At 43.3% G+C, this 12042-nt stretch overlaps 1 protein-coding gene across 1 annotated transcript in view; it reads left to right on the forward strand.

Annotated features, from left to right (window-relative positions):
- The first annotated feature begins 1234 nt into the window (after positions 1-1234).
- HIVEP2 (HIVEP zinc finger 2) overlaps positions 1235-12042 on the forward strand; it is a 198869-nt gene continuing 188061 nt past the window's right edge. Inside the window, exon 1 of the mRNA XM_044247626.1 lies at positions 1235-1254. The gene's annotated coding sequence lies outside the window, so the exon portion shown is untranslated. The remainder of the gene's footprint in view (positions 1255-12042) is intronic.

The following is a 12042-nucleotide window of genomic DNA, read 5'->3' on the forward strand; positions in this document are numbered from 1 at the left end:
TCCACGTCCCTAAAGGAAATTCTCAGGCTCCTAGAGACGCCCAAGTTTTTTTGCATGACAAGTAGAGACCGGCTCTCGGGGGAGTTTCCCGATCCCAGCGAGCGCGAGCGCTAGCGCGAGGTCGGCGGCGGTCTTCCCGCCCCGAGCGGCCGCAACGGGGCCGGGACCTTCCCTCCCCGCCGCCTCCCTCCCCCCATCGCCCCGCGCGCCGCACAATCCTTTCTCGCTCGCCGGCTCCAGACTGGTTTTTCTGGTTCAACCTCCCTCCCTGGGACGCGCTGGGGGATCCGATGACGTCGCTGGCTGAGTCTCTCCCTCTTCCTCCCTCCCTCCCTCCGCCTCTCCCCCCGCCCGCCCTCGCCGCGCACTCCTCCTAGTAACTTCTGTTCGGGGAGGCGCTGCCAGGAATAACCCGGTGCGTCCACAGCCCGGGAGGGGAGGCGGCCGCTGCGGCTCCCGCACGCAGACTGCTTGCGGCCCGGGTCTCGCGCTCCCTCGCGAGCCCCGCGGCCCCTACCCCGGGCCCATCTCCGTATACTGTCAGAAAAATAAATAAAGGAAAGAGGAGCCTGGGCAGGCGGTCGGGATCTCTTCCCTCCCTCCGCGCCCGCCCTCCCTCTGTCCTTAAGGAAATGCTACCAGACACCCCCCACCAGACACGCTCAGCCTTGGCGAGGAGCGGCCGCCGCGGCAGCGAGAACAAGGGCACCAGGGGGGTTTCCTCCTCCTCCTCCTCTCCCTCCTCTTCCTCCTTCTCCTCTCCGTCCTCCTCCTCCTCCTTCTCAGCGGTGACTTTCCAGGTGAGCGGCCGCCGCTGCTACGAGGATCCCCCTTGCCCGCTCGGGCTCGGGCCGCCGCGTCGCGCCCTCCTCCCGCCCCTGTCACCCGGCGGCGGCCGGGAGCTGACAGCCGCTCGAGGGGCTCGCGGCCCGGAGGCGGGCAGCCGGCGGGAGGCGGGCTGGAGGTGAGAGGGTGGAGAGGAGGCGAGCGGGGCGCCGCCGAGTGCAGTCTCTCCCGGCCGGAGGAGGGTCTCCACAAAAACATCTTCGGGGACCGTGGCACAAGTCTTTGCCAAGTTCAGTCTTGGACCTTGAGGCTCCCCGGAGCCTGGAGCAACTTGGAGGGTCTCCTGGCTGGTTAACAATATTCCTACACGTCTGGACTTTGGGGTGCTGGGTGCAGCTTTGGGGTGCGTGGAGGGCGGACCGACCGTTTGGGAGAGCAGAGCGGCGGGAATCTAGGTTCCTCGGCTCGGTAAGTGGCCTAGGCGCCGTGTTTTTCCTGCCTTTTTTAGCACCGGGAGCTTGTTTCACTTTATACCGAAATCGCCTCCGCCGGGTTCGGTCACCTCCCGCGGCGCGCGCCCCCGACCCCTTCCTGGTTTCCCCAGGGTGAGGGTCGGAGGGGGCGGGGATGGGAGAGACCTCGCCAGGGGGGGTCCGGCGCGTCGGGAAATGCGGGGAATACCCTGGCCGAGGATCTATGCAGATGAGGGGAGGCTGCTTTGCGTAATGTCCTGGGGGGAGGGGGCCGAGCGGGAGCGCTGGAGGCAGGAATGTGCCTGGTTACTAATGAGGGACGTGCACCGGCGCGCACCGCCGGGCCACCGCTGCGGCTGCCGCGGCCGCCGGTCCATCGTCAGGTAGCGGGGGAGGGGGCCGCAGGCGCGCGGCGCGGGCCAGGGGCAGGCGGGCGGCGCGGGGGCCGGGCCGCCGGCCTGCGGCCGAGCGAGCTCGGCGAAGGCGCTAGCTGTTGGCATTTCAGTGACTCCTTTCTCCTCCGGAGCGAGGAAGGGAAGGAAGGAAGGAAGGAGAGAAGGAAGGAAGCGAGGAAGGAGGGGACTGTCTCGATGGAAGGTTCAGGCGGAGGCGCCCTCGCCTTGCGGGTGCACCGGCCGCAGAGCGGCTCCCGGCGCGTCGGGCCGGCCGGGGGCGCGTGGAGACGGGTGGGGGCGGTTTGCATGCGTGTTTGTCTGTGCGTCTGCCGGGGGACCGGGAAGGGACATGTGTGTTTGGGCTCTGCACTGTAGGGAGCTGGGTCTGCGCCTTTATGTCTGTTCCCTGAAGTGGGTGGAACGTTGGCCCGTTCCGGGAATGTTCCATGACGTGGTGCAGCCACAGGAAGGGGGTTAACGAGGGGCTCTCTGCCGCGGCGGCTCTATCAAAGCAGATGTGCTGCTGCTGCTCTCACCTCCCTTCACCCCTCCCCCCGCCTTTCCATTCTGTGCGTCTGGTGTTGATAGGGGCGAGACAGGAAAACACTGCTCTGTGTGTGTGTGTGTTTGGGGTGGGGTAGGGTGGTGGGGTGGGGGTGGGGGTGATGTATGTGTGGTGTCTGTCGTATTTGGTGGGGGAGACTCCAGATCAGCTCTGCCACCCCAGCTGTTATCACAGATTGGTGCGCTTTATACGCATGTGCCTCTCGCGTTCTGTCCCTCTTACATAACACTGCCAGTGCAGCAGAGGACACGAGAAAATGCGACCCCAACCCTCCAAGCCCAAATTGGGTGAGGGGATAGAAGGTCAGGAAGTGTCCCTTGGTGTTGTCCTTCAGGGACGTTGCTTCCAGTGGAAAAAGGGAGGAGGAGGGTAAAGAGGGTTTTCTTCAAGTGGCTCTTCTCATCTCTGACTTGAAAGCATCTAACTGAAAAGGACTGCAGGAACTAGTCTTCTCTAATGGGAAAGCTTTTACAGGCTTCGCCGAGGGAAAGTGGGTACTTTAACCTCGGGAGTACAGAGAAGACAGAGGGTCCTTAATAGACACTTAGAGGAGCTCAGCACTATGTGTGGGGTAGGGGTCAGTGGGGATGGCTTTGAGGGGACCGGAGAAATAACCTGATAATAGGTTTCGCTGGAGGCCTTAGGACACCTGTAATGGCTTAGAATTCTCACAGGAAGCAGTGTGTGCAACTGACATTGCAAAAGCCTTATTCTCTGCACAGTTTCTTAGGCCTAAAATGAACATAAAAAGGCTTGTTTCCGGTACTTTCATTATAATGGAAAATTTGAACCGATTGTTCTCCTTCCTTTTTTGCCATTTTAAAAATAACCCAATTTACCTCCAAATAAATATTGGTACTCTCTCCCACCCCCAAAGGCTAGACCTTGATAATTCACAAGAGAACTGTGTTTTTCTAGCATACTCAGAGCTCTAGTCAAGGGCTATTGATTTTTCTCTTCAGTACAGTTGTTTCTTTTGTGGCGCATAATCAAGCCCAGAAATTACTTGAAATATTAATAAGATCCATTTTAATTAAATTTGCAATGATCTGTCCTCCTAGAAAAAGGCCATTTAACTTTATTAGAAACATTTCCTCCAGTGGTATAGTATAGTAATGTTTGGTGATATTTGTCCTTGAGCAAACCAAGTTATTTTAAATATTTGCATATATATGTATATAGATATATATTACATTTATCTTCTGTATATGACATATGTATTAGTATTTGCAGATGTCTTGTGCTTTTCACCTTGTAAGAGTGCCAAAACAAGGTTTTAACCAAATAGATTGTGTAATGAGGAGATTTGGGTTGGCTTTTACACTTGATCTTAGCCAAAAGGCTGAGAAGTGATTGATTTGGTTTGATTTTTAAGGTATAGGCCAAATGGTTAACAGGACAGAAATGCCTTCTGTGTGCTATCACTTTCATTATTAGACAAAATTTCTGTGGACCACGAAGAAATCATGTTACCAGATAAGAACGGTGCATTTTATTTTGAGGTGAAAGGGATTTACCAACATCCACTTAATGATAGTATGCTTCAAGTGTCATAATCCTTTTTGACCACTAGGTTTGAAATGTGCAGTATCTTTCTTATGTACAGAGAAATGTTATATGACAATAGTGAATCTTTTGAAAATTGTCTTGAGTTTCTTGCTTTGAACATAGGTCAGGTATAAAACAAAATTTGTTTGTTGGCATCTATATCTCTTGATACGGTAATTGTATTTTATGAGGTTATGGTATCTGTATTTTATGAGGTTGGCTTTTTTAGAGACTGCTTTTTATGTAAGAGTGCTTATGATTAAATTGATGTGAAATTGATCTGGGGGCAATTTTGGGAGTGGTAGCATATTAATGATACTATAGATGTGGTAGCATATTAATGATACTATAGATGTGAATTTTAACTTGTTAGGTCCCTGTGGAGGTCTTTGGAAAAATACTATTAAAGTAGATAAAACATTTTTATATTTCTATTAAACATGAGATGTGAAAATGGATTTACAATATGTGTGTTATCACAGAATGAAATCATATTATTTGACTACATTGAAAGATTAGCCAGCGGAATCTTTTGATTGATTAGGTTCCTTTTACATGAGATGTGTTTTCAAACGTTCTTGTTACCATGAAAACAAAACAGAGACAACATGTATGCAGGCGTTCCTTGTGGAATAATGATACATGTGTCTGCTTGAGCTTTTGGCACTTTGTCACTATTTTAGGAAACCAGGTTGAATTTTTTGTGCTGATTGAATTTAAAATGAAAAAAAAATTTTTTTTAAAGAATTTGCCTATTTTGATTTTTAAAGCAGGGCTTGCTTACTTCAACAACAACAATAACAAATAATAGTCTATTTGTGTTGGTGTAGATTTTTTTAGTTATCAATAATTAGCTGAAAGCTTCAACATAGCAAAAGTAGTTTTAAAGACCTATAGAAAATGTTATTCGGCATGAGTGAAAAGCGTACTCCATTAGGGTGTGGAATAATTTAATTCCTGATATAGTAACTATTATAATAAAGGAAAGGTGGTTAAGATCATCAACTGGATGGGTGGTCTGGGATCAAACAGGTTGCTACTCACCTAAGTCTGTTAAAAAACAAACACTGTTTTCAAATTTTGGTTCCTGTTCAGCCTAAACAGGACTCTATTATTGGTCTGTGCATCAATCTTGTAAGTGGAGAAATCGTTCACAATTCAAACCTCCACCTAGAAATTCCAATGCTATGCTTCTAGTTAAGGAATTTATATATGAACGCATCATGAATCCATATTTTGGCTGAAACATGGTATGTAAGGATTGCACCTTTTGAAGTGATATTATAAAAAGGAACCGAGGAAGTTTATCATCTCAACTGGGTGGACGTCAGGCTTTATAAGATACCTCACACTATCAGCATGTATGGGTTTCCTATAACCACATAGGCAAAGCCTTCATTAATCTTGAGTAAAACTTCAGTGAATGTTCTAGTGAGGCTTCTCAATGCTGGAAGCTGTGGATGAACACAGAAGATTGAGAGAAAATGGGAAATCTTTATGAAAATAAGATTGTGCTTATTTGAAGGAAATTGTACAAATAAAATAATTTTTTATTGGTTCTTGGTATTTGATCACAATTAAAAAAAAAGCATTGCATTCTATATGCTATTTATGGCAATGCTAACAAAAAAGTTGTAAATCAGTATTTATAGCCATGAGATGGCTCTAAGTAACTTGGAAAAATATTTGAGCACTTTATCTCTGATTGTGACCCAGCTAGTCTCCCTGAAAAAGAGGAAACATAGCCCACTTGGTCTGTGCAATCTTTGGATTCTCTGATGTGGACCCATGGCTGATAGCATTAAGATCGACATCCTCAAGACTGAATTTGGAGTGGAATCAGAACTGTTTGATAATTTGTATCACTATTTTTTTTTTTTGAGCCAAATACATGCTACTCTTAACATATATTATGTGTCAGTTGAGGTAGTAAGTATGGCATTTGATCTGTTCTACAAGTGTCCATACCTTTGGATTTCCTATCCACTTAAAATTTGGAGTCTGACTAGGTAGACATATTTGAAGAAAGTGCTTTGGAGAGTAGAGATGAAAATGATGTTTGTATGCCTGAAGACAGTTCTGGGCAGAGAGCAGGTAGGGTTTGACCCATCACTTCTGGGTCAAGAGGTGATAGCGATTTTGACTTGTCATTCACATTCACATCATTCACATGTCTTAGCCATTTCTTCAGAGTACTATGACAGGTGACCCAGTCATCATTTATCAAATTAAGTTATTCATCCATGCATTCAACAAGTTTCACTATGGATCAGGCCTTGTGCTAGGCGCCAAGCATATAATGATGATTTAGACCAGAAAAAGAGCCTCTAATCAGTGGAGTCGACAGATAAGTAAAGCCACAGTATGAATGCTATGGATGAAACATGGAGGAATATACCATAAAGGGTATATCACTCCTGTCTGAGGAGGTGATATTTGAGCTGAGATGGAAGCATAAGTTATGGTCAAGTGGAAAGAGTGGATGGGGAGAAGAAGAGTATTGTACAAAGAGGGAATAATGGAAATGCCTTGAGATTGGGGGATATATAGTGTTTTGGGGAGCTGAAAGCGAGCCAGTGTGGCTGGAGGGCACCATAACAAGAGATAGGGCAAGATGTAGCCAGACCATGTGGTTAGGACCCCATGAGTGATTATTATCTAGCCTGGTATAAATGGGGACACTGTCCTTGGAGAATCAAGACATATGATTGGGCTATGTTAGAGATTGATCATTGGAGAGGGAGTTTGGGTGGGGGCAGGGCCTAGAAGTTGGAGGAGGCCTATCTATAGCAGGAATCCTCTTCCCAATACTTTGACACCAATGTTTCTTAATCCCTGGAGGTTTGTTATGATTCCATGCACTGACTTCACTTTGAGGGGTTTAGTTGGAGGTTAGCTATTGTTATTTGCAGATAATTTTTAGAAATAATAAATAATTTAAACTGAAAAATACTTATTTGAGGCTCAAGTTAACTAAATTGGTCAACATCATTGATTCAATTAATGAATAACTACTAATTCCGAAGTCTTTACAAGGTCGCTGTTTGAAGAACCAATTAATCTTTAGAGCCCTGCACAAGCTGGATCTATATGTTTCTAAACAGCTAGTGAAACATCCGGTTCCCCAGATAATTTAGATAATTTGTCTACACGACTGCAGATACCGGGACCTTTGGACAAATGTAGATCTTATTTTTTACATTCTGTATGATTAAGGGTCGGTGAAACACAAAAGAGTAGGGGGGGAAAAAGAGTAGAAAATAAAATTTCTTTGTATAATCTTGGACTCATACTCCCTTTTGTCAACTATTGTAACTTAATTAATTTGCTCCGTGTTTTAAGATTTATATAATGTCGAAAATTCCATTTAGGTGGCAAAAAGGGTCAGTATCTGTAGGAGAAGTCTCAAACTTGGGCTCTGGATTCAGACTTGGGGGTCAGAATGAGGATTGAGAGGTAAGAAGATGATGATCCCTGGCTTAAGAACTTCTTACGATCTAGAGAAGACATATGGCTTGTTAAATAAACTTTCTTAAAACTTACCAGTGGAAGTAGAGAATAAATGGAGGTATTTTTTTTTCCGACTGGAAAGATTAGAGGGTCTTTATGGAAAGAAGTTTTGATTGGTGGCATTGAAGGTTGAAGTGAATGTCAGTCAATTCTCCTGAGAGGGAAGGGTGGGGCACAGTGAATTTAATCTATGTCCCACCACCACGTAGTTGTGCCAAGGGAGAGGAGGGGTATGTGAACCTGGAAAGGTACATTGGCTCCAGATCAGTTGAGGCATACAGCCCTCCTGAGAAAGTGGGACTTCACTTAGGTTTTTTGAGCAGAGGAGTGATGCTATAATGTGTATGTGTTCAGAAAGATTATAAGAATTTATGGACTGGATACCTTGGTGGCAAGGAGACCATTAAATTGGTATAATGCCCCAAAAAGAAGTAAGGAAGTTTGACACTACTGCATGACAAGGAGAATTATTTTATCTTATTCATAGACATTTTAATAATTAACAAAAATGATTTAAATGTTTTGATAAACATGGACAGATATGTAGGGCAAGTTGTTAGTTTGAGCTACATCTTAAGAACAAAGGACTACACTATTATTTTAAGCTACTATAAAACTTTTTACTCTGAACAGTATTCATAAATATTAATAGTGAAAGTTGACTACCAGGCACTAACTTAAAAAAATGGTTACACTTAAAATTATAAGACATTTATGTTTTCAGGTGTAAATATTTAAGGAATAGATAGATGATTCATTTTGGGGTTCATTAGAATAGTGCTTTCTCATTGATACCCAATTGTACCTAAATCATGACAGTACTGGACTGATAGTGTAGTGCAGTGTATTTGAAAGGCAGTGCTTTTCTGACAAAGATTTATTTGGTGGTTTCATTTTCTCTGAAAAGGAAAGCAGGAGATCAGTGAAGCTCTTACCATTTGCACTGTGACAGATTGACTTGATTTCGGAAGGCCAACAAAAAGGTGGGACTTTTGAAACTAGGCAGTGGGAAAATATAGACACACCCTTATTTATACTTGCTTGGGGATCTGTCGGCATGCATATGTGTATAGGCGTGCACGTGCACGTACAACACATGTATACTAATCTTAGCAAATTGTGTGTATTCAGTGAGAAAGAAAATTTTGATACTTCAAATATAAGCATGAATTGTCATCCTGATAGTTGCAGCAAGACTTTCTTTTAAAATGGAGATTGGGTCTAATTCCATATAAAGAAGATTATAGGAAAGGTAATTTAAATTGTAAGTAGCTTTGTTCACTAAAATGCTAGATTCATTTGCAACAGTGTTTTATTTCTTTTGGAAGCCAGACAACTAGTTTAATAGTGTACATATGAAACACTAATTTGGCTTGTTAATTGGATGCAATTAAACTGAGGTTATTTTATACTGCTTAATTGTCTGAAAATTACATGTGTTGCCATGCCTGTGTAATGTGAGGCAAAAACTGGGGGTATAGTGGAAGCGGAGGTGGAGGGACGTAAGGTCTAGTACTGTCTTTGCAATTAGCTCTCTGTAAAAACTTGGAAGCAAGTCCTTTAAACTCTCTGGACTTCATTTGGAAATGAAAGGATTGGAACAGATGGGCTTCTAAAGCCTCTTCCAACTCATATTCTATCAGTTTATAAATTCTACTTTGTAGTTCTAGAGAACGCAGTGTCATTATATTCTGTAATTATGGTATTACAAGGATGAACTAAACACTTTCATAAAATCAGCACAGTGCCAATTTAGCAAATCCGTTAGAAGGAAGGGTATTTAGGCTGTAAGAGCACTTACTCTGTGCCAGGCTGCACACCAGGCACTCTCCAGTGACAACTGTCAGAGGGTTGGTGTTACTACCTTCATGGTCACACTTGAGGAGATCGACACTCAGAACAAAAGGTGAACTAATTTTTGCAGGGACACTGTCATAGTCTGTAATGAAGCAGGATTTGAACTCAGGGCCATTTGGCTCCAAAAACATTTGGTCGTTGCACCATTTCATGCAGCGGCATAAGCAACTGTTAGACGCTGAAATTACTGCAGAGGTTAAAAAATTAAATTGCCAACCGTTTTGCTCACTTAGCACAGTGTTTAACCCTAGTAGTTTAGGCATATCCACCAGTGGGATAGACACTATGTGAAGGAGTTAGCCTCGGGGCTAAGAGCCTGGATTTTAAGTCAGACAGAACAGGGTGAATTCCAGCTCCCTCACAAGCTCCGGGGAATTTCGGAAGGTCACTTAACCTCACAGAGGTTACAAAATGAGGATGATAATATCTGTATAAGGGTCATTGTGAAATTTTTATGAGAATGTGCGTACCTGTCACTGAGCACAAAGTAAACGTTAAATGCCTGGTAACTATGATTATTATGAAGAAGGGATTAGACCCAAATGCAGGGGGTGGGAAACACAGGAGAAATGAAATTGTTGTGACAGTAAACTATCACATATTTTCAAATGGTCTATTAAACTCCTGATTGAAATGCTTTAAGAAACAATGTCAGGATGCCTGTGTATTTCGACCGTTGACAAGTGGAAATAGGGGTATTTCTCATTGAGCTACGCTAGTGAAGTGAACGAAATTCTCTGGTTCTTCGTGGATCATCCTTCTGGAGTTTTTGGTCTAAAAATAGCCCTTGAGGCGTGAATTACCCAACTTGAACTTCCCTGTACATCGTACATCGGAAGAGCTGGGGAACCAGTGTTTACTGCTGGGGCCTTGGGCTTGTGTAGGGGGCACAAGTGGATTTGTTTCTGGGGCTGGACTTTTAAACAAACATTTAGTAATTCAGCAGAGATTTATTCTGCACCTACCTGCCCTGGGAAAGGTGCTGTTTGAGATGCTGGGGATTCACCAGTGAATAAAAGAGTTTTTAAAAATCCCCTGTCCTCATAGTGTTTACATTCCAATGGACTGCTTTAGAAACTTTTGGGGGCAAATGTAGTTCATTTTGCTACTTCCCAGGGTTTTTAGAAATATCTACTTTCATATTGCATTTTTCAACCCAAATAACAGTTAATGAAACATTGAAAGATTTAATAAATAAATCATTAATGCAAAAAGCCCATTTATTAGACCTGTATCTGTTATCTGTATTTTTCAGAGTAACATAGTTTTTGAAGAGGTACTTTTTTGCATAACTAAATATTATAATACCGTTTTTTTTTTTTTTAATTCCTCTTTACAGTTTAGCATGATGGCCTTTCCTACCCTGTCGAATCAAATTCTGAGTATTTTTTCATAAGGAAGAAAAGAAAATGGTTTTTAAATGACACATTCTATTGTAAAATGCATGTATAAGCTTGTTAAGGTGGAGATATTACCACAACTTCTATTTGGCTTGTATATTTTTCGTCTTATTTAAATGAAATTTTTCATTTTTTTCCCAATAATTTTTGTGATCAAATTTCTAGCAGATTAGAGTGGTTTATGCTTTCACAAAAATGTGGTAAAAACACAGCTCATGGTAGAGAATAGGCAGGCAGGAGGTATTTGGTAAATGTTGAAGTCATAATTCTCAAGAAACTTATACTTGAAGTGTTAAGAAAAGACATTGGACTCACTGTAAAATGGCAGGAGGGGTCATCAGAATCAGATGATGGATGAAGTCCTGGCCAATCTTTGCTCCCAGTGTTTCTTTAGTTTACCAGGAAGTCCTCTGGGAGACTGCTGTCTTCCCTATATACCCAGCCTCACACTTCTTACAGCCTTGGTCAGGGTTTCCTTGGGCTCTGCAACTTCCCATTTGATTTTACAGCAACTGCCCATTTAGAGCCATTTTAAGGTAGTTTTTTCCTACAATTGGATAGGGAAGTTTATAGTTGACTGGAATTCTTCCTTGTGAGATAGTTTTCTTTGGCCATATTTTGTTTAGGGTGATCTGAATGAAACGCTATATGAAAGTAGTTACTGCTTACACATGTGGGGTTTAAGGAAAAGTTGTTTCTTGGTAGGTCTGCTTGGATAAATTTGGCATAAAAAGAGAATGTATTCCTTTACTCCATTAGAGATCTTGGCCTTGGAAGCAAAGAAAAATGCAGGAGGGAAAGCTGGGGCTGAATCTTTTCCTCTCATTTGAAGTGATGAACTCTGTCTTTGCAACCCAGCAGGGCCCCATGAGACAGTCCTGATGGCTGGCCCCAACACTTTGTGGACAAGTCATGGGAAGTTCAGCTTCTAATTATCCATGGAATAATTATCAAACTTTATTTTTCTTTCTTTTCCTGATGCTTACATTTTGAATAATCCCCATTTCTCTAAGCAAGGGAAAAACCCAGGGTTATAAATATTGAATTTATTTTCATGTTACTCTGTTTATTTGTCATGTATCAAAAGTTTATGCTTGGAGAAATACAAGCTTTTTGGGTAAAATGAGAATTTCGAACATCTTTGTGTCCTTGTTGTCAGGATGTGCTCATTAGAGCCTAAACCCAGTCCGCAGAGGACGACCGAATGGCTGCTGGTAAATCCTGACCCCACTAGTTCATTGCTGGCCTCATTATTGATTTTCCAAAATGATTCAGGCAAAGTGGCTGTACTTCTGTTATATTTCATTGTTTCTTCGTCTGTAAAAATGAAGCATTGTTTATAGCACTGCCCTACCTCCTGGGAGCTGAGCAGGGTAACACAAGAGAATTGGAGTGGCTATTTTTAGGATGTGAAGCAACACTAAATTTTGAGAATAATTCAGTTGTTGAAAAAAATCTGATACACAGCAATACATTTGTGACAAGGGTTAGTAGAGTGTTCTTGAGAT

This window comes from Neovison vison, chromosome 1 (genome assembly GCF_020171115.1).
Source record: "Neovison vison isolate M4711 chromosome 1, ASM_NN_V1, whole genome shotgun sequence".
Taxonomy (NCBI): Eukaryota; Metazoa; Chordata; class Mammalia; order Carnivora; family Mustelidae; genus Neogale; species Neogale vison.